Raw genomic sequence first — 22849 nt, 5'->3', positions numbered from 1 at the left:
ACTACCGGTTTTCACCAGAGCCCGCCGCAAAGCGGGATGGTCTTGCTGCGGCGGTAGTGACCAGGTCGTATCCACTAGCAACGGCTCACCTCTCTGGCTGCTGAAGATAGGCGAGGTACAAGGGAGTAGGCAGAAGCAAAGTCGGACGTAGCAGAAGGTCGGGGGCAGGCGGCAAGGTTCGTAGTCAGGGGAGATAACAGAAGGTCTGGTACACAGGGTATAAACACACAAAAACGCTTTCACTAGGCTCAAGGCAACAAGATCCGGCAAGGGAGTGCAAGGGAGGAGACTAGATATAAGCAGGGAACAGGTGGGAACCAATTAAGCTAATTGGGCCAGGCACCAATCATTGGTGCACTGGCCCTTTAAGTCTCAGGGAGCTGGCGCGCGCGCGCCCTAGAGAGCGGAGCCGCGCGCGCCAGCACATGACCGCAGGAGACGGGAACGGGTAAGTGACCTGGGATGCGATTCGCGAGCGGGCGCGTCCCGCTGTGCGAATCGCATCCCCAACGGCCATGAGAGAGCAGCGCTCCCGGTCAGCGGGACTGACCGGGGAGCTGCAGGGAAAGAGACGCCGTGAGCGCTCCGGGGAGGAGCGGGGACCCGGAGCGCTAGGCGTAAAAGTACCCCCCCCCTTAGGTCTCCCCTTCTCTTTATCGGGTAACTGCCTCCCCTGGGATGAGGACACCGGGAAAGGATGGAGGGATTCCTCAACGGCAGGCAGAACCGCAGGAGTAGGAATGGGGAGAGAGGGCAGAGGGCGGGACCTGGCACGGGGCAGTGTGACACCAGGACGAGGGCCATGAGGGGACACAGAAGCTTGCCTGATGGAACTGGGAGGGGGGGAGGGGCATTTCCTGTGGCAGGCAGAGTCCTTAATGACCTTAGGGGGACCAGATACAGGAGGAACCACAGAGTTACGGCAAGGGTTACTGGGAACCGGTTTTAGACAGTTCTTGGAACAAGAGGACCCCCAACTCTTGATCTCCCCAGTGGACCAATCCAGGGTTGGGGAATGAAGTTGAAGCCAGGGAAGTCCAAGGAGAATTTCCGAGGTGCAATTGGGGAGGACCAAAAGTTCAATCCTCTCGTGGTGAGATCCGATGCTCATAAGAAGGGGCTCCGTGCGGAAACGTATGGTACAGTCCAACCTGGCTCCGTTGACCGCGGAAATGTGGAGTGGCTTGACAAGACGGGTCACCGGAATACGGAATTTATTCACAAAGGAGTCCCGAATAAAATTCCCAGAAGCTCCAGAGTCCAGGCAGGCCACGGCTGAGAGGGGAGAGCTGGCTGAAGTGGAAATCCGAACAGGTACCGTGAGACGTGGAGAAGCCGACTTGGCATCAAGAGACGCCACACCCACGAGAGCTGAGTGCGAGCGTGCGTTTCCCAGACGTGGAGGACGGATTGGGCAATCCACCAGAAAATGTTCAGTACTGGCACAGTACAAACAAAGATTCTCTTCCTTACGGCGATTTCTCTCTTCCAGGGTCAGGCGAGACCGATCCACTTGCATGGCCTCCTCGGCGGGAGGCCTAGGCGCAGATTGCAGTGGAGACTGTGGGAGAGGTGGCCAGAGATCTAAGTCTTTTTCCTGGCGGAGCTCTTGATGCCTCTCAGAAAAACGCATGTCAATGCGAGTGGCTAGATGAATGAGTTCATGCAGGCTAGCAGGAGTCTCTCGTGCGGCCAGAACATCTTTAATGTTGCTGGATAGGCCTTTTTTAAAGGTCGCGCAGAGAGCCTCATTATTCCAGGAAAGTTCAGAAGCAAGAGTACGGAATTGTATGGCGTACTCGCCAACAGAGGAATTACCCTGGACCAGGTTCAGCAGGGCAGTCTCAGCAGAAGAGGCTCGGGCAGGTTCCTCAAAGACACTTCGAATTTCCGAGAAGAAGGAGTGTACAGAGGCAGTAACGGGGTCATCGCGGTCCCAGAGCGGTGTGGCCCATGAGAGGGCTTTTCCAGACAGAAGGCTGACTACGAAAGCCACCTTAGACCTTTCAGTAGGAAACTGATCCGACATCATCTCTAAGTGCAAGGAACATTGCGAAAGAAAGCCACGGCAAAACTTAGAGTCCCCATTAAATTTGTCCGGCAAGGACAGGCGGAGGCTAGGAGCGGCCACTCGCCGCGGAAGGGGTGCTGGAGCTGGCGGAGGAGATGATTGTTGCTGCTGTAGCTGCGACTGTACTTGCTGTAGTTGTGACTGGAGTTGCTGTGTCATGGTAGTCAAGTACGACAGCTGGTGATCTTGTTGCGCTATCTGTTGCGACTGCTGGGCGATCTGACGAGCTTGCTGGGCGACCAGCGTAGGGAGGTCAGCGACCCCTGGCAGAGGAACTTCAGCGGGATCCATGGCCGGATCTACTGTCACGATGCCGGCTGGCAGGAGGTGGATCCTCTGTGCCAGAGAGGGATAGCGAGGACCGTGCTAGTGGACCGGTTCTAAGACACTACCGGTTTTCACCAGAGCCCGCCGCAAAGCGGGATGGTCTTGCTGCGGCGGTAGTGACCAGGTCGTATCCACTAGCAACGGCTCACCTCTCTGGCTGCTGAAGATAGGCGAGGTACAAGGGAGTAGGCAGAAGCAAAGTCGGACGTAGCAGAAGGTCGGGGGCAGGCGGCAAGGTTCGTAGTCAGGGGAGATAACAGAAGGTCTGGTACACAGGGTATAAACACACAAAAACGCTTTCACTAGGCTCAAGGCAACAAGATCCGGCAAGGGAGTGCAAGGGAGGAGACTAGATATAAGCAGGGAACAGGTGGGAACCAATTAAGCTAATTGGGCCAGGCACCAATCATTGGTGCACTGGCCCTTTAAGTCTCAGGGAGCTGGCGCGCGCGCGCCCTAGAGAGCGGAGCCGCGCGCGCCAGCACATGACCGCAGGAGACGGGAACGGGTAAGTGACCTGGGATGCGATTCGCGAGCGGGCGCGTCCCGCTGTGCGAATCGCATCCCCAACGGCCATGAGAGAGCAGCGCTCCCGGTCAGCGGGACTGACCGGGGAGCTGCAGGGAAAGAGACGCCGTGAGCGCTCCGGGGAGGAGCGGGGACCCGGAGCGCTAGGCGTAACAGTATGGACTCTGTTCGCACGAGGCGTTTCTTCTCCTCGGCTCCTCTCTCCTCTGGTCCCCTGCAATCCGTTCCTGTGCTTCCCGCCGTGGAGGCTATGCAGGTCGACCGGTCTCGTCTGACACCTCAAGAGAGGACACGACGCCGCATGGAGAATCTCTGCCTGTACTGTGCTAGTACCGAACACTTCCTGAGGGATTGTCCTATCCGTCCTCCCCGCCTGGAAAAACGTACGCTGACTCCGCACAAAGGTGAGACAGTCCTTGATGTCTACTCTGCTTCTCCACGTCTTACTGTGCCTGTGCGGATGTCTGCCTCTGCCTTCTCCTTCTCTACTATGGCCTTCTTGGACTCTGGATCTGCAGGAAATTTTATTTTGGCCTCTCTCGTCAACAGGTTCAACATCCCAGTGACCAGTCTCGCCAGACCCCTTTACATCAATTGTGTAAACAATGAAAGATTGGACTGTACCATACGTTTCCGCACGGAGCCCCTTCTAATGTGTATCGGATCTCATCACGAGAGGATTGAACTTTTGGTCCTCCCCAATTGCACTTCTGAAATTCTCCTTGGACTTCCCTGGCTTCAACTTCATTCCCCAACCCTGGATTGGTCCACTGGGGAGATCAAGAGTTGGGGGCCCTCTTGTTCCAAGGACTGTCTAAAACCGGTTCCCAGTAACCCTTGCCGTGACTCTGTGGTTCCTCCAGTAACCGGTCTCCCTAAGGCCTATATGGACTTTGCGGATGTTTTCTGCAAAAAACAAGCTGAGACTCTACCTCCTCACAGGCCTTATGATTGTCCTATTGACCTCCTCCCGGGCACTACTCCACCCCGGGGCAGAATTTATCCTCTGTCCGCCCCAGAGACTCTTGCCATGTCTGAATACGTCCAGGAAAATTTAAAAAAGGGCTTTATCCGTAAATCCTCCTCTCCTGCCGGAGCCGGATTTTTCTTTGTGTCCAAAAAAGATGGCTCCCTACGTCCTTGCATTGACTACCGCGGTCTTAATAAAATCACGGTTAAGAACCGCTACCCCCTACCCCTCATCTCTGAACTCTTTGATCGCCTCCAAGGTGCCCACATCTTTACTAAACTGGACTTAAGAGGTGCTTATAATCTCATCCGCATCAGAGAGGGGGATGAATGGAAAACGGCATTTAACACCAGAGATGGACACTTTGAGTATCTGGTCATGCCCTTTGGCCTGTGCAACGCCCCTGCCGTCTTCCAAGACTTTGTTAATGAAATTTTTCGTGATCTTTTATACTCCTGTGTTGTTGTATATCTGGACGATATCCTAATTTTTTCTGCCAATCTAGAAGAACACCGCCAGCATGTCCGTATGGTTCTTCAGAGACTTCGTGACAATCAACTCTATGCCAAAATTGAGAAATGTCTGTTTGAATGCCAATCTCTTCCTTTTCTAGGATACTTGGTCTCTGGCCAGGGACTACAAATGGATCCAGACAAACTCTCTGCCGTCTTAGATTGGCCACGCCCCTCCGGACTCCGTGCTATCCAACGCTTTTTGGGGTTCGCCAATTATTACAGGCAATTTATTCCACATTTTTCTACCGTTGTGGCTCCTATCGTGGCTTTAACTAAAAAAAATGCCGATCCCAAGTCTTGGCCTCCTCAAGCGGAAGACGCCTTTAAACGACTCAAGTCTGCCTTTTCTTCGGCTCCCGTGCTCTCCAGACCTGACCCTTCCAAACCCTTCCTATTGGAGGTTGATGCCTCCTCAGTGGGAGCTGGAGCTGTTCTTCTACAAAAAAATTCTTCCGGGCATGCTGTCACTTGTGGGTTTTTTTCTAGGACCTTCTCTCCGGCGGAGAGGAACTACTCCATCGGGGATCGAGAGCTTCTAGCCATCAAATTAGCACTTGAGGAATGGAGGCATCTGCTGGAGGGATCAAGATTTCCAGTTATTATTTACACCGATCACAAGAACCTCTCCTACCTCCAGTCTGCCCAACGGCTGAATCCTCGCCAGGCCCGGTGGTCTCTGTTCTTTGCCCGATTTAATTTTGAAATTCACTTTCGGCCTGCCGATAAGAACATTAGGGCCGATGCTCTCTCTCGTTCCTCGGATGCCTCGGAAGTTGAACTCTCTCCGCAACACATCATTCCTCCTGACTGCCTGATTTCCACTTCTCCAGCCTCCATCAGGCAAACTCCTCCAGGAAAGACCTTTGTTTCTCCACGCCAACGCCTCGGAATCCTCAAATGGGGTCACTCCTCCCATCTCGCAGGTCATGTGGGCATCAAGAAATCTGTGCAACTCATCTCCCGCTTCTATTGGTGGCCGACTCTGGAGACGGATGTTGTGGACTTTGTACGAGCCTGCACTATCTGTGCCCGGGATAAGACTCCTCGCCAGAAGCCCGCTGGTTTTCTTCATCCCCTGCCTGTCCCCGAACAGCCTTGGTCTCTGATTGGTATGGATTTTATTACTGATTTACCCCCTTCCCGTGGCAACACTGTTATTTGGGTGGTCGTTGATCGATTCTCCAAAATGGCACATTTCATCCCTCTTCCTGGTCTTCCTTCAGCGCCTCAGTTGGCCAAACAATTTTTTGTACACATTTTTCGTCTTCACGGGTTGCCCACACAGATAGTCTCGGATAGAGGCGTCCAATTCGTGTCTAAATTCTGGAGGGCTCTCTGTAAACAACTCAAGATTAAATTAAATTTTTCTTCTGCATATCATCCCCAATCCAATGGACAAGTAGAAAGAATTAACCAGGTCTTGGGTGATTATTTACGACATTTTGTTTCCTCCCGCCAGGATGACTGGGCAGATCTCCTTCCATGGGCCGAATTCTCGTATAACTTCCGAGTCTCTGAATCTTCCTCCAAATCCCCATTTTTCGTGGTGTACGGCCGTCACCCTCTTCCCCCCCTCCCTACCCCCTTGCCCTCTGGTCTGCCCGCTGTGGATGAAATTTCTCGTGACCTTTCCATCATATGGAGAGAGACCCAAAATTCTCTCTTACAGGCTTCATCACGCATGAAGAAGTTCGCGGATAAGAAAAGAAGAGCTCCTCCCATTTTTTCCCCTGGAGACAAGGTATGGCTCTCCGCTAAATATGTCCGCTTCCGTGTCCCTAGCTACAAGTTGGGACCACGCTATCTTGGTCCTTTCAAAATTTTGTGTCAGATTAATCCTGTCTCTTACAAACTTCTTCTTCCTCCTTCTCTTCGTATTCCTAATGCCTTTCACGTTTCTCTTCTTAAACCACTCATCATCAACCGTTTCTCTCCCAAATCTGTTCCTCCCACTCCTGTTTCCGGCTCCTCGGACATCTTCTCCGTCAAAGAGATTCTAGCATCTAAAAAGGTCAGAGGGAAAACCTTTTTTTTAGTGGATTGGGAGGGTTGTGGTCCAGAAGAGAGATCCTGGGAACCTGAGGACAACATCCTAGACAAAAGTCTGCTCCTCAGGTTCTCAGGCTCTAAGAAGAGGGGGAGACCCAAGGGGGGGGGTACTGTTACGCCGAGCGCTCCGGGTCCCCGCTCCTCCCCGGAGCGCTCGCTACACTCTCCCCACTGCAGCGCTCCGGTCAGATCCACTGACCCGGGGCGCTGCGATTCCGCTTCCAGCCGGGATGCGATCCGCGATGCGGGTAGCGCCCGCTCGCGATGCGCACCCCGGCTCCCGTACCTGACTCGCTCTCCCTCGGTCCTGTCCCGGCGCGCGCGGCCCCGCTCCCTAGGGCGCGCGCGCGCCGGGTCTTTGCGATTTAAAGGGCCACTGCGCCGCTGATTGGCGCAGTGATTCCAATTAGTGTGTTCACCTGTGCACTTCCCTATATCACCTCACTTCCCCTGCACTCCCTTGCCGGATCTTGTTGCCATCGTGCCAGTGAAAGCGTTTCCTTGTGTGTTCCTAGCCTGTGTTCCAGACCTCCTGCCGTTGCCCCTGACTACGATCCTTGCTGCCTGCCCCGACCTTCTGCTACGTCCGACCTTGCTTCTGTCTACTCCCTTGTACCGCGCCTATCTTCAGCAGTCAGAGAGGTTGAGCCGTTGCTAGTGGATACGACCTGGTCACTACCGCCGCAGCAAGTCCATCCCGCTTTGCGGCGGGCTCTGGTGAAAACCAGTAGTGACTTAGAACCGATCCACTAGCACGGTCCACGCCAATCCCTCTCTGGCACAGAGGATCCACTACCTGCCAGCCGGCATCGTGACACCTATTTAGTGAAATGGACATTTCCACCACGCTCAATGTGATATCGTCAGACTCTTTCTCCTCGTGAGATGACCAGAAATAAGTCAGCTCGTCCATAAGTGCCTTATATCCTCCAAAACTACACAACCCCTGGTAGACAGTGACAACCATTTCTTGATGATGCTACTGCTACTAATACCACAAGGCACCTGGCTGCTGCTGCTACCTGTACTGAACCAGGGCAAATTAGTGGTTCCCACAGAGCTGTTACTGCCACAGACATACTGACTGGCCAAGGACATGCCAGTAAAGATCTTTCCTCTACCCTTTACTCTGCCAACTATTCCTTGAACTGAAGGAGAAACTGCAAGTTTCCTGGGCACCTAGTTAGGAAGAGACTGTTGTACTGTAGAGGCCAACACCTTTGAGGGCCGGAATTCCAAGAATGTAAAGAAAGGAAAGAGGGTTAGATTTAGTGCATTACTTATTTGTTCCACCAAAATAACAGATACTCATGTGGCATTCATACTGAACTTAAACTTGAATTCTTATTGAACTCCTTTCAAACATACAGTATACGATTTAAAGTTACATATGGTACGTATTGCAAAACATTTCCTGTAGGGGCCCTAAGTGATGGCATCCGTTGTCCCTACAGTTCAATAAAATGGACACATAGGAACTTGATGTGCCATTGTATGGTACCAGCATGAGACACTGTATTATTTTCTAGTAGAATTGCTGAATAACATTTAAGTACCTAATACTGTATTTGTTTAAAATCCATACAATATGCTGGTGAGCTGCAAGTAATGTTAAAGAGGTACTCCGTTGTTACACATCTCCATCTCCAAAGGATAGGGGATAAGATGTCTCATCGCAGGGGGGGGGGGCTTGCCACTGGAGACCCCCGCGATCCCCCCTGCAGCAGCCCAGTACCTCAGCAGCCCGGAGCTAAGTTTTCTCCGAGACTGATGATGGGTTCAGGGGATGGGGCATCATGACGTCACGGCCCCCCCTTCTCGTGACATGAGCTCCTTGCACAGTCCCCCTTTATAAGGAAGGGAGGAGCTGCAATCTCTCTCTTTGATGACACTTAATTTCCTGCTGAGGTCAAGTCCAGTCCAGATGTCTCAGGGTCAGTGTGCAGCACATCTGGAGGCCTCAACCTAAATTGCAGCTACAAGTCAGTAAGTCAAGTCATCTTTATCTGCTGTCATCATCTTCAGTCAAGTCAATTGTAGTCAGCGTTTGCTGCACCTATACTCTCTCAAGTCACTGCAAGTCCCAGCAAGCTGCAAGATCCCTCGTGTTACTGGTCACCTCTCTGGGAACCTTACTACCCTGTAAAGACTGTTATATCTCTTCAACTTCAGTGAAGCTACCATTAACCTTAACCTGGCCTTGGACTATTATTTACCCCTGCCCAACCTAGGAGTAACGGGATTGCCTTCGGGTGGTTACAGGCAAACCACGCCCTGGCGTCACGAACACTAAGGGTTAACACCATCTACCCCTGGGAAACCCCATCTGCCCCTACACCTCACATCGCACGCCCGTGGCTCACCACAATGGTAACCATAGTTACTCCTAAAGAGGATTGCTAGTAGTCTTGACAGTTAGCAAGTACCTGTATTTATATAACCATAACAACTTGTCAGAATTTCTTCTTAGAGTCTGCATTTTGCCATTCATCTGCTTTTCTTTCTAGAAATGTATTAAAAATTAATAACTGGGGACGGTCAATACCTTGCCAATAGGGTGTGCGCAGAAAGATTTTTTCAGGCAGCACTCATTTGGCAGAATTCTAATAAAAGATGTTACAGAAAAATACAGGTATTTATTAAATGTCAGGAATGAGAATTGGACTTCTTTAAACATTATGTTAACTTCCATGTAGAACTAGCAGTGCGGGTATCTACATATCATCTGATGAAGAATTGTACATTCATTTTTTCTCAACACAACTAAATATATGGCTGCCATTATGCATGCACGTATTGATACACATCAAGTTTGTGTTGTGGCTGTCAATATTTAATAACAAAATCATTCTTTGTATGCAAGACATTACATAGAAGACTGAAATATTTATGCCGAAAAGCACATTAATCAGAGAAAGTCAAAAGGTTGACATATAGCTATGAACTTTACTGCTTGGTATTCACCTTTACCACAACAGATGTGCACAATCCAATTGAGCAGGTTTTTATTGCACTGCATGATACAACCATGAAATATACAAATTGTGATACAAAACATATAGTTAAATATGGCAATAAAATTATGTCATAGGAGACAGTATGAAGCTCTGCGCACATCACATTCAGCTAGATATTTGGCTTATATGTCATGAAATGTTTAATCCACATGTATTTTGAAAAGCACTATAATACAGTAAGCAGGAAAAAAACAAATAACATAGAGTAAACATTTTTTATAATGGGAGTTAAAGGGGTACTCTGCCCTATCCTCCAAAGGATAGGGGATAAGATGTCTGATCCCGGGGGTTTCACCGCTGCGAAACCCCACAATCTCTCCTGCAGCACCCCTGTAATCTAATGCACGGAGCGAGCTTTGCTCCGTGCCTGATGACTGGTGATGCAGGGGCTGGAGAATCATGATGTCACAGCCCCGCCTCTCATGATGTCACGCCCCGCCCCCTTAATGCAAGTCAATGGGAGGGGACATGACGACCATAATGCCCCCTCCCATAGACTTTCATTGAGGGGCAGGACGTGACGTCACTATCCTCTGGCCCCTGCATCGCCAGTTATCAGGCACCGAGCGAAGCTCACTCCGTGCATCAGATGACAGGGGGTTCTGCAGGAGAGATCATGGGGGTTCCCAGCGGCAGGACCCCCGCGATCAGACATCTTATGCCCTTTGGATAGGGGATAAGATGTCTAGGGGTTGAGTACCCCTTTAAGTTGAGACAAATGGAACTGTATTGCAATACATACCTTGTAAAGGCATACAGTAGCATACATATGGAATATACATTTGCTAACACTGTTCCAATTAATACAACAAGCATTTATTTGAACATAATGAGAACAAAGCACTTTTACTATTTTTCACTCTCTTACAGCTGATCCAGTAGGTATATATATATATATATATATATATATAGATAGATCCCCTTGACAACCATCCCAACCTCCATTCCTCATCATAATCGTTACTGAATAACATTATAGAATAATATTTACATATTAATGATAGGGTTTAATTAATTCGTTAATTTATGATTTATTGAATGGATGGTAAGAACTAAATCCACCATGTATAAAAAAAAAAAATTGATAAGTAGCTGGTTAACACTGAGAAAATATTTCCAAGGTCAAGCATTTCTAATATAAAATATCCCCTTGGCTGTCCCTGGATACTGCAGATGTTGGTAACAATGAATATAAATAACTTTGATATAACTGAGTGCTTAGACCTCACTAGACTGCCTTTTGGCCTGTGTAACCTTCACAGTCACAAAGGAGACAATGCTCTTTGTATATTCTCCAATTATTGTAAGTAGTTAGTAGTACCCGCATCCAAAAATCTCAAGACCTACAAACTGTACTTTCTTTGCTATAGTAATAGAAACAAGCCACTTTCTTTATCAACCCAGTTCCATCATCAACTTAAGCTACTTTTACCTGACTTAAAGTCACAGGAGGGTATTTATGAAGCATTTTACCCTGGTTTTCTTGGGTAAATTTGTCGCAATATTTTGGCACAGAGTGTTTTTGCGACTTTTCCTGCAACTTTTCATTTACATGTGTTTTGGAATGTTGCAGTGGTAGACATTTAGTCAGGGATTTATGGAACTGCCACTTTAAAAAAAATTTGCATACTTTGGCGTAACCCACAAAAAAGGGCACTAATAACCACCAAATAAAAAAGAGCTTACAAACAAACAGTGGACAGCGTTATTAAAAATGTGAATAATTGTCGCACATGTTAAAAAGTCGCAAACACCATACAAAGTGGAGTACTGATTTAAGAAATGTGATGAGCACCAGATTTATCGCATGCCCTGCACAATGTGATAAATTTGGTGCAGGTACAAAGTTCCAATACATGAAATAATGGAGTAAAAAGACGTTCACCTACCCCACTTTTCATAAATACTCCCCAAAGTTTATCAGACTTAATAAAGCATTTGGTTTTAGAGCAGTGTTTTCTAGTAGGAGGATGGGCTGAAGCTAGTACTTTAAATGTGGTATATGTAGGATTAAATGCTCGAGGAACAAAAGAGATCAAAAGATGTCTGTCTACCTTTATAAGCCTATGACTATTTACAAAAAGAAGAAAAAAAAGAGCACTTCAATGGGCAACCCTTTTCGATAGAAACAAGTGGTGATTCCCAAGGTTTTGGCGCCCCCCCCCCCCTCCCCTCCTTCCAAACACCCCATACACCACAGACATACACCCCTTCTTTATGTCGTCTCAACTTAAAGGGTTGTGTTCAGGGCACATAACTTCCATCTATATGTAAACTCACAAGCTGTTGCTGTCTGCCATCACAATTTTGAAGGTCCATTTTTCATGTAACATAAATAGAGAAAATAAAGGCTGTCTGGGCTTTTGTCCTTAATGCAGAACTTCTTCAGTGGATCCTAAATCCATGTAGAACTAGCAGTGTGTGTATCTACATATCATCGGATGACGAATTGTACATTCATTTATTCCAAACACAGCTAAATATATGGCTGCCATTATGCATGCACGTATTGATACACATCAAGTCTGGGTTGTTGCTGTCAATATGTAATAACAAAATCATTCTTTGCATGCAAGACATTACATAAAGGGATTAAATATGTATACAGAGAAGCACATCAGTCAGTGAAAGTCAAAAGGTTGATCGTAGATTGATGCTCAAAGGTCTTTAACTAGGTGCCAAAACATCAACACATTACAAGACAATACTAGTCTCCGCTTAAAAAGTACCTGTCACCAAATAAACTTTTCTATACTAACTCAGGCTATGTTCCCTAACTACGCCTAACACTCCTCCCACCCTTAAAATAAATTTCAGAGCTTTAAAAAGCTGTGTATCTTACCTTTCTTCTTGCTCACGTGGTGTCCCGCTACCGGATTGCATCCGTTACCTTTTGGTGAGATCCCCAAAGTCAGATTCCCTAGGTACTGGTGGGGTCTTCATCAATGGTTAGCACCTTGTCACCCCTTTTAATAGTTAAAGTTATTCAAATTCAATGTGTAAATATGTAAATAAAGTGTACTTACTTTGTTGTAGCGTCGCAGGACCTGCGGGTCACGTGATGCGTTCCAAAACTCTATGGTTTTCTGGTTTAAGGACCTTTGGAGGAAGTCAGGTGATCGCCCACCATGCATTGTAACGGTGAGTGACAGCTGACACGGACCAATCCAAAACGGCCCTGCCCATATAAGGGAGTGGCGGCCATTACTAGTTCTCTTTCCTCATGGGCTGCTGATGAAGGAGGATCTGCGCAGCTGTCATCAGCAGTGACTAGGCCCAAGCCTTGCGGCAATGGCCATCTTTCCAAAACTGTGAGTTATCTCAATCCCTGTTAACTCAGCATGATCACCGGACCTAAATCCGGTCAATGGTCCTCGGCATCTGTCAATCACTGCCGTGCTGTATAGAGACTGTATTGCTAAGACTGTTGCTGTTAATTGGATGTACCGCAAGTACTTCAGTAAAGTTTATGCAAGTTCAAGTTCATCTCTATTGTGGGCCTTCATTCATTTAAGCATGCACCTATCGTTTCTGGGAAGGGTGGCGATAGGCCGAAGATTTACCTCAGCATATTAGCCCCCACCCTGGCGTCACGAGTGACAAGGGTAAATTAACCCCTCATATACCGAAGCAACACCCCAACTACACTACATCCCAAGGGAGTTACCACACTCACATCTCCCAGCAGGAGAAAGTGGGCATTTCCCTTCAGGCATGACATCACTGAAGCCTGCTCGGGGACCATTTCTGCCCTCTCATCTTTGCAGTGCTGTGATGAATAGAAGACCTCAGTCTCTGTGCATCTTTCAGTGAGGATCTTTGCAGCTTTCAGTGAGGCTTTTTCATCTTGCAGTGAGGCTCTGTGCAGCTGTAAATTAAGCTCAGTGCAGAGAAGCACTTCCTAAGTTTGGTCTTCTGCCAGGCGGGGAGGATACCAATCTCACTGTATTAACTGTGGCAGGGGAACTGAACAGAGCCACCTAGTGGCAATTTTTTTAATTACATTTTTAAACATATTTATGTTGATAATTTTAAAAGCAAAAGTTTTATTTGGAGACAGGTACTCTTTAAGGAAAATGCACCATATGATACATTGCTAACAGGTCAGTGTAAACGCACTAAAGGGTGCTAAACAAGGTAAGCAGGTCAAAGCAAGGAGCGGGTTAATGTAAAATGTAAGAATAAAAACAGTCAGAATAGTAACAACTACAGTTTTATTCCAACTTATGCTACGTGCAGTGCTGCTTCGACAGCTGCCAAATACTATTAGGTTCACATTCTGGGTATTAGCATGTAACCGACCGTACCTATTTTGAGAGATGATTTACAGTGGACCCTTCACTGTTTTGAAATATATAGTATTTACAAATATGATGGGTAAACATTTCGATTTTTGTGTAGAGTGTAGGAAGTTCACATACTCAGTAGACCTGGCTAGCAGCCATTCTTTCCTTCAAAAACCTTCTACCATAATTCTAAAACTGGCTATCTTGCTTTCTTTTCCTGCACTGTATTCCCTGACTTTTTTTTTAGAAGAGGTTGAAAATGAGTAGTGTTGAATTATGTATGGTAATACATTGAAAATGGCAACACTTTAATATTTGTATTAAACTTCAAAACAACTATAAGCCTACCTTGTGTCAAACCAGTACAGTAGCTTCCATCCAGACCTGTACAAGTAAGCTCAGGCCAAATAACTCACTGTTTTGCAGTTACCATTAAATGTGTTGAATTTGGTCAAGTCAAAGGAGCTGTCCAGCAAGACCAAGTAAGACCAAATCATCGAGGCAAAGCAAATTTATCTACAATCTTGTCATTTTAAAACTGTATCTGACATCTAGATTCTTCTTAAATGTTGCTTGAACTTAAAGATTTATTATTAGCATATTAGGATGTATTACTTTATTAGTCACTCTTCAAAGAAGGAAGAAAATGTAGTACACTGAACTTTCAACAAATGTTACATAAGTCAGTAGTGCAGGAAAATGAAAAAAAACTAAAACTTGATATATATCTTATTATAAAAATAAAAATGCCTATTTCCAAATCATGAGCAGTTTCGCAACACCTCCTTTTCCCACTAACTCTCTGCTACTAATTATTTGATCTTAATTTACTCCTAAAATCTGTCTTAGGAGGCAGCGTACCAAGGAATCAGTTACATGCTGCATAAAGAGGTCTTGGAAAGGGGTAGGAGAGGAGGCAAAGATAGTTGCTGAAGAGATGTAAAGGCAAAAGGGACACTAGGCATTTAGTAAGAGTTACTGTCTTACTCCAGTTGGGGATTCAAAGCTACGCTGCTCAATACTGCTTTAGAATGTCCTCTATGCTGTTTCTAAGGATCTGCTTTAGAGCTATAGAGTAGCAGGATTTCCTATTCTGTTTGTAAATGTAAGACATCATAGCAGCTGGTCTCCACCTACTCTGAAACTGTATTCGGGCAAATGGACATTTGCTTGCAGAGGGTATGATTTTTGAAAAATGTTATATACAAATAATATAATAGTCAGGAATGGTTTTACTCCTCCTGTACACTAACATGATAACTTATTCAGAAAGGACAGCTGGAGCAAGAGTTTCAGAATGAATATCACTTTGGCAGATGTGAGCATGATGCCCATATGGAAGCTCACGTCAGGGATGTGCGGGAATAAAATGCATCTCTGACAACTTGAGAGTAGCATGCTACTTAATGAGTCATCAGTTAGTGGGATAGATATGGAGAGTGGAGAAATGTATCAGTAGGACCAGGCAAGTAGCTTATTGAAGCAAGGGAGGGTTATTGAAGCAAGGGAGCGTAAAAAGAGTGTAAAATTCAGCCTATGTATGTATGCATGTATATATGTTTCAGATATTTGGACAATATATGATAATGGGATATGACATCGGGAAATGAATAAAGAACATAAGGTCAGGATATGAGGGTGGGATATGAGGGCGGGATATGAGGATGGCATAGGAAGACATCCTTTCCCACAAGGCTTGTATTCGAAGACCGGGCAATACCTGTATATGAGGACAGAATATGAGGTTAGAATATGTGGTTGAGGTATAAGGATGGGATATGAGGTCAGGATATAAGGATGGGTTATGAGGACGTCATTGTTGTTTTTCCTCTCCCACAAGGTTAAGATCAGGCAATGCCGAGTACTCAGCAAGTATTTACTAAAAATGTTCAACTTTGTAAGTATAAATGAATTTGATCGTACTGATTTGAACTGTGCTATGTAACTATGTAACTTAAACTGTATCCCAGTCAGAAATTTTCATCACCTGTTTACTGAGATTTTGAATTGAGCAGCTGGGTATATGGTCAGTAGACATGGTATTGGGGCCAGAGGGAATGGGAAGCTAAGCTCCCCCTTTCTGGTTATAGGTGTAGACTCTTAGCTCTTCTAAAAACATTGACCCTTCTTTCTTATCAGAGAGCAAGGAATTAGTTGTTTTTTTATTTTAAACTTTTAGTGCTGTAATATAGTCCTATTGTTTAACCCCTTAAGGACTGAGAGTTTTTTCGTTTTTGCACTTATGTTTTTTCCTCCTTACCTTTTAAAAATCATAACCCTTTCAATTTTGCACCTAAAAATTCATATGATTGCTTATTTTTTGTGCCATCAATTCTTCTTTGTAATGACATCAGTCTTTTTACCCAAAAATGTATGGCGAAACCCCAAAAAATCATTGTGTTGTCAATTTTGGGGGCTTCCGTTTCTACGCAGCAAATTTTTCAGTAAAAATGACACCTTATCATTATTCTGTAGGTCCATACGATTAAAAAATGATACCCTACTTATATAGGTTTGATTTTGTATTACTTCTGGAAAAAATCATAACTACATGCATGAAAATTAATACGTTTAAAATTGTCATCTTCTGACCCCTATAACTTTTTTAGTTTTCCACGTAAGGGGTGGTATGAGGGCTAATTTTTTGCGCCGTGATTTGAAGTTTTTAGCGTTACCATTTATGTATTGATAGGACTTTTTGATTTCTTTTCATTCCTCTTTTCATGATATAAAAGGTGACCAAAAAATTTGGACTTTGGAATTGTTTTTGCACGTACGTATGGTTACATATTTTTTTATATGGAATTTGGGAAAAGGGGGGGAGGGGATTTAAACTTTTAATAAGGAAGGGCATAATGGGTGTTTTTTTAAACTTTTTATTCACCTTTTTTTTTTTTTTACACTTTTAGTCCCCTTAGGGGCTTTTAGGAGGAATTATTAGATTCCTCATACAGATCAATGTGGTTTCATAGAACCACACTGATCTGTGTGCTCTATGCTCGATTGATAAAGCCTGGTCCTGACAGGCTTTATCATTTTCAGAGCTGCAGCAGCCACAGGAGGAGTGGTAAGCCCTCAAGCTACCTCAGCCGGCTCGTCCTTAGATTGCAACCGGTTAATTAGCGACAACACTGTATCTTTCCTAGTTAAGATTCCTTCAAAAATCTCCTTTACAGGACTCTATGGATATGTCTGTCCCTACCTATGACCAGATACAACCATGCAAAACAAAAAAGACCTATTCATTTTGATGGGAACTGTGTACTGCAGAAAAACTGAACATTCAGAGTTCACATTTACAGCATTTACAGCCAAAAGTCCGGGCAACATTTTATTGTAAGATTACACCACTAACACAAAGAGAGTTATGACATGTACTGTAAGTCCTTTACAAATTGAAATAAGACTCTTAGAACCCTATAAGGCCTTTTAGTAGATAACAACTTGCCTGCATTTTACACTAGCATGTGCTTTATCATTGAAACGTGGCTATAACCTAAAACAGTTGTCTCTGATGATTTCTACACCATGTAACACTGCAATTTATCAAAACAATGTATAGCTAAAGATTGCAATAAGACTTCTTTTTATTGCTATTCGTGATCATTTTAATAAAGCTAATAAAAAATACCATCAAAAGAAGCTTTTCAGTCATTATCATGATCCAGTCAAGCTTTTGGTTTAAATAGCAAATCCCAGCCTGAATATTAAAATAAAAAATGGTTTATGAATGTTCTGAGCCCTTGGAAGAACAGGTTCTCATGGTGAGAAATTACATAGAGTTCTTTACAGGACTCTAAATACACCACAGAAAAAAATCAAAATATCCTCCTGCTGCCTGTCTACAAAAGGTCATCTGTATTTAAGGTATGTTTTTCTTGCAAATCTCTATGTTGCCTCAGGAAATTCCAGCAAGGCCACCTTCTCCCTCAAGCACCCCGCCTCTATTAGACCCGAGAATGTGGAGAAGCCAAATACGCCACCACACACAACACGTGTATGTGTCTGCCTCATAACGAGTGTGTATAAGCCACTGTGAGGAGATGCATTAAGGAACCCAGTGTCTGTGCAGAACATATGTTTGCATTTATATTGCGTCATTGATGCATAACGCACTTCACAAACCAAGAAAGGAAGATAAAGAAGTGCGTGTGCAGGATTAGAGATTTGTGATCACAGCACAACAAGATCAAGGGGAAACATTTGTTTGTCTAAACTCAGCATGGTCTGCTCCCATACATAAAGTGGATTTCTCATGTTGGGATTTCAAATTATTTTTGATACCTACCAGCACAGGTCAGACTATATGAACAGAGGGATTTGTGATATGCTGTTTACCTATAAAACAGGATGAATGCAATTTTTGTAATAACGTACACCTTCTTAAATATGTTTGACACTTGACACTTGAATATGACACTTAATATAAAAAATACTATTTGTTCTTAACTAAGTTACAGTATGTATTCCTGTACATGTATCTGTATATTAGAATCTACAAGAACAAAAAATATTATAAAATAAAATAATAATAATAATGTATAATAGTTTTACAACCAACAACACAACTGCTTTCCTTCTTGTTACTATGAAAGAGGACTATTAAAGGAGTACTCTGGTTTTATACATCTTATCCCCTATCCAAAGGATAGGGGATAAGATGTATGTGTCACGCCCCCTCCCATAGGCATGAATGGAGGGGGCGTGGCATCACTAGGGGGCGTGGCCATGACATCATGTCCCCTCGGAGGCAGCTCCCTGCACAGAATGCCGGGGGCTGCACCGAGGTTGTGGCGGGACCCCTGTGATCATACATCTTATCCCCCATCTTTTGGATAGGGGGATAAGATGTATAAAGCCAGAATACCCCTTTAGGGTACGTTCCCACCTGGCGTATACGCAGTGTCGTTCACGCTGCGCAAAATCTGCAGCAGCAGTGAGAAATCCGCTGCATATCCCTCCCTCACCATACACACAAGGCTTTCCGGCAGCAGCCCTATGTGTGTAGTGAGTTTTGGAGGCGGAGCTGCGCGTCACAGTCACGCCGGTACACGGCCCCACCACCAAAACTCACTACACATAGGGCTGCCGCCAGAAACCTTGTGTGTATGGTGAGCAAGGCATACGCAGCGTATTTCCCACTGCTGCTGCAGATTCGCCAGGTGGGTACGTGCCCGTAAAGTTATGCCTATGCTAAATGCACAATTAAGAATTACATAAGATTTTTGTCATATTCAAAGAATATTTTTAAAAATGATTAACCTTCTGTTATGGTTAAACAATGGACTGTTGCCTGTAAAATTTAGGCATTAAAATGTTCTTTGGTGGAAAAATAATATAATTGGGCAAATTCGTCTAGTCTTGAATACTGCAGATATTTTGACTCCAGCAATACTAAACCGTGAATTACTGCTGTACACTGAATGCTCTCAATAATAGAGCAGAAAACCCATTATTCAGAACACAATACAGAATAGGGGTAGTTTATTTGGAGAAAAACACAAGAACATTTAGTGTGAAATTTTGAAAATAGACTCATTTAAATGCACTAAGCAATTACAGAACCATGAAAACAAATGTTCTAGATGTTAAAGTTGAGGAGGAACAATGACTAAAATGAAATAGTCATATACAGAAAATAGAAAGTTATGAAAGTCAATGTATTGTAAAATCTAGCTCTATTAATGTAGATGACAGTTTAAGATAAACCTTTGGAGACTCAAGACTCATTTACCCTGGCATACAAAAGTACCATTTCATTTGAGTGATTTCTTTTTTTTTTTTTTTTTTTTTTTTTTACAAAACCATTCTCTAATATCAATTGATGATACAATTCTTTTTAACGGAGCTAACATGTTTTTTAAAAAAATGTTCTGTTTAATATTGACCTGTCATTAGATCTGTGGCTTACCCATCCTTTAAAAACCTCTAATCCAGTATTATTGTGTGTTACCTTAATCCCTCAATTATACCTTTTGTCTCACACCTTTATCTTAAAGGGGTCATCCAACCTCTGGCTTGGCAAACAATATTAGATCGGTGATAGCCATCTTCCAGAACCCCTGCCCATCATCTGTTTAAAGGGACTACAGCCAGGGGCGTAGCTATAGAGGTAGCAGAGGTAGCAGTCACACCAGGGCCCTGGTGCCAAAGGGGGCCCCAAAGCACATCTACCCCATAAGAGACCAGTTTAAAATTGGCATATGGGGCCCTGTTGCAGATTTTGCATCGGGGCCCAGAAGCTACAAGCTACGTCTCTGACTACAGCCATTCATTTTCAAAGGCTGCAAACCAATGCAAACAAGAACTCATCCCTTTCTTCTACCCCTTTTTTGTTTTGCCCTGTTGCCCTTGGTTACAACCATCTTAGTACATCCACTGAGAAGGTAAAGCAAGCTCAGTTTATATTGCTCATCAGTCTCTTCAGTCTATGTAAGCAAGGGGGATTGTTGGAAAGTGTATACTTTGTTGTCTGGCAACAGCAGAATCACAGTTTAGAGAGGAAAGAATTTTCTTAATGCTTTTTCTTTAGTATTAAATTTTCATAGTACAAAGATTGATCCTCAGATCACCAATATCATATTCTTAAATAGATACAAAAGTTTTTCACCCAAAGTGCTCACTAAATACGCCCGATAATCCTTGTTCAGCCACACCGGATAAGCTTCACCCTTTTTTGGGCATCCCGGAGCTGACCTTCCTTCCTCTCACGAAGGGGTAGACAGGTGAGTAGTTGCCGGACACTTCCGACATTTTGGAGAAAGGGGCGTGTACTCCAAAACCCAAGAAAGGGTGAAGCTTATCCGGTGTGGCTGAACAAGGATTGTCAGGCATATTTAGTGAGCACTTTGGGTGAAAAACTTTTGTATCTATTTAAGATTATGATATTGGTGATCTGAGGATCGATCTTTGTACTATGAAAATTGAATACTAAAGAAAAAGCATTAAGATAATTAATTCGATTGTCAAGTGTGATTTATGTCTATAGCTGGTTACTATTGGAGATGGAGTGGAGCCTCTGTATTTAACACACTTACACCCTAGTGCACTTCAAGGTTTAACTCTTGTTTACTGTTTAGAGAGGAAAGCAGGAAGTGATCCGATCCATGGGGGAGAAGAACAGTACAGGGATGTAGGCCATTTTACCTAAAACCAGGACATTTTTACTTCTCTTTAAATATGTAGGTGGTACTCGTATCTGATTTTACCATTTATGCTTCATGGGAAAACCACCATATATTTTTTTATTCTTTCCTTTTATAAAATTGTAAAATTAGAATGCATTTAAACTTGTCGGGTGAATTAATGTAATTTACCCTCAATTTATATTTTGTATTTATATGGATTCCTCAATAAAAACAATTCTCTGGAAAACCACTTTAAGTCAAAGAGTTCTATCAGGTACTAGATAAATCCAACACTGCATCATGACTTCCTTCATGTCCTTCTAATGCAAATTTGCATAAACCCCACCTCTTTTGAAGTTTAATTTGCTGGAAAGTCCCACAAAAAAGAGATGTTGCAAAGTATGACATTTAACATTCTTTGCAGCAGAAGTTTCCCAGTTACTTTGTCATTCTATCTATAGAAACATGGCTTGGAATATATTTTACTGCTGTTAGACAAGTTCGTGTAATGCCTTACTTAGAACCACGCTGTGTGTTGTGGGGAAGAAAGATGTATAGATAATGAAATGTCTTCTTTGTAAAGGTGAAGAGAAATAAAAAAAAAACATGATTAACTATGATAAAGACAGAATACGGAGGATAGAAACTGATTAACACTCTATAATGATAGGAAGAGATGTAACACATTTTGAACCCAGTGTGGCACTGCTCAAGGGCACAGTTGGCTTCTGTTTTGATGTATACATAAAAGGATTATCTTTATTTTGTTCAATCCTGTGTATTATTAATCAACCATTGTTCTTGGATATGGTTTTTGTGGTGTAATTCAGGAAAATACAAATTTTCAGAGGATAAGTAGCTCGTGCTCTCTGCCATTTAATGGAAAATACGGACTGCAGGATATTCACTTGATATCCATAATTTGAAAATGCTAAATGTTAGGTAATAAAAATAAATAGATAGATAGATGATAGGCGCATGCACATGATAACTATTGACACATGACCGGTTGGGTCGTGTTTCGCTGGGTCTTTGGGTGCTTGCGCACAGCATCATATGACAGATGATCACATGACCAGACTTTGTGCCTGGCACGCATGGGACACAGACCAGAAGTTTATTCAGCGTTCTTTAGGTGATTTTACAGAAGTTATTAAGTACTGGTGAGTAAGACATGTTTTCATTTTTCTTGGCTCCTCCTCCGCTTTATGTTTACATGCACTGTATAGCACTTTTACTCAGCTTACTCAGTATAACTATGTAATGGATTGATATTAGTTATTTATTAGTTCTAGTGTGGTTTTATGCACAATATTTTATGGATGTAATTTGATCACTGTATTTATATTGTTATATTTATTAGCAATTAATTATGCAAATTACTATGCAGATGTGACTAAACTATATAATGTGAGCACTTGTACACCTCATTTGCTTGACAAAGAATGTGAGAGAAGCTTGAAAAGTTGCTGCATCTGATGAATAAAGCCTAAGACAGCTTCATCTAGATTGGAGTGCTGCTGCATTAGTTTTTTCTGGCATCCATTGGAGCCTTTAACCCAGGCTTGATCAGCTTGCACCCACATTGATACCTTGGTGTGCGGTTCTCCTTCAAGACATAGATAGATAGAAATATATTTGACAGATAGATAGACAAATAGATGATAGATATATAATAGATAGATAGAAAAATAGATAGATAATAGGTAGTGTGAGAAAATGACAGGAATGGTCACTGTCTGGTCCACAGGTATCTCTATATTTCCCCAAGATACCTGTTGTATGAGGGTGGATAGTAGAAAGAAAATAGATAGATAATTGGTAGCGTGAGACAGTCACAGGAATGTTTATCAGGTATCATTATATTTTTTCCAACGTACAGTACAGACCAAAAGTTTGGACACACCTTCTCATTCAAAGAGTTTTCTTTATTTTCATGACTATGAAAACTGTAGATTC

Source organism: Hyla sarda, chromosome 2 (assembly GCF_029499605.1).
Source record: "Hyla sarda isolate aHylSar1 chromosome 2, aHylSar1.hap1, whole genome shotgun sequence".
Classification (NCBI taxonomy): Eukaryota; Metazoa; Chordata; class Amphibia; order Anura; family Hylidae; genus Hyla; species Hyla sarda.
The sequence above is the reverse complement of the archived record's forward strand: the minus strand, read 5'-3'. Positions refer to the sequence as shown.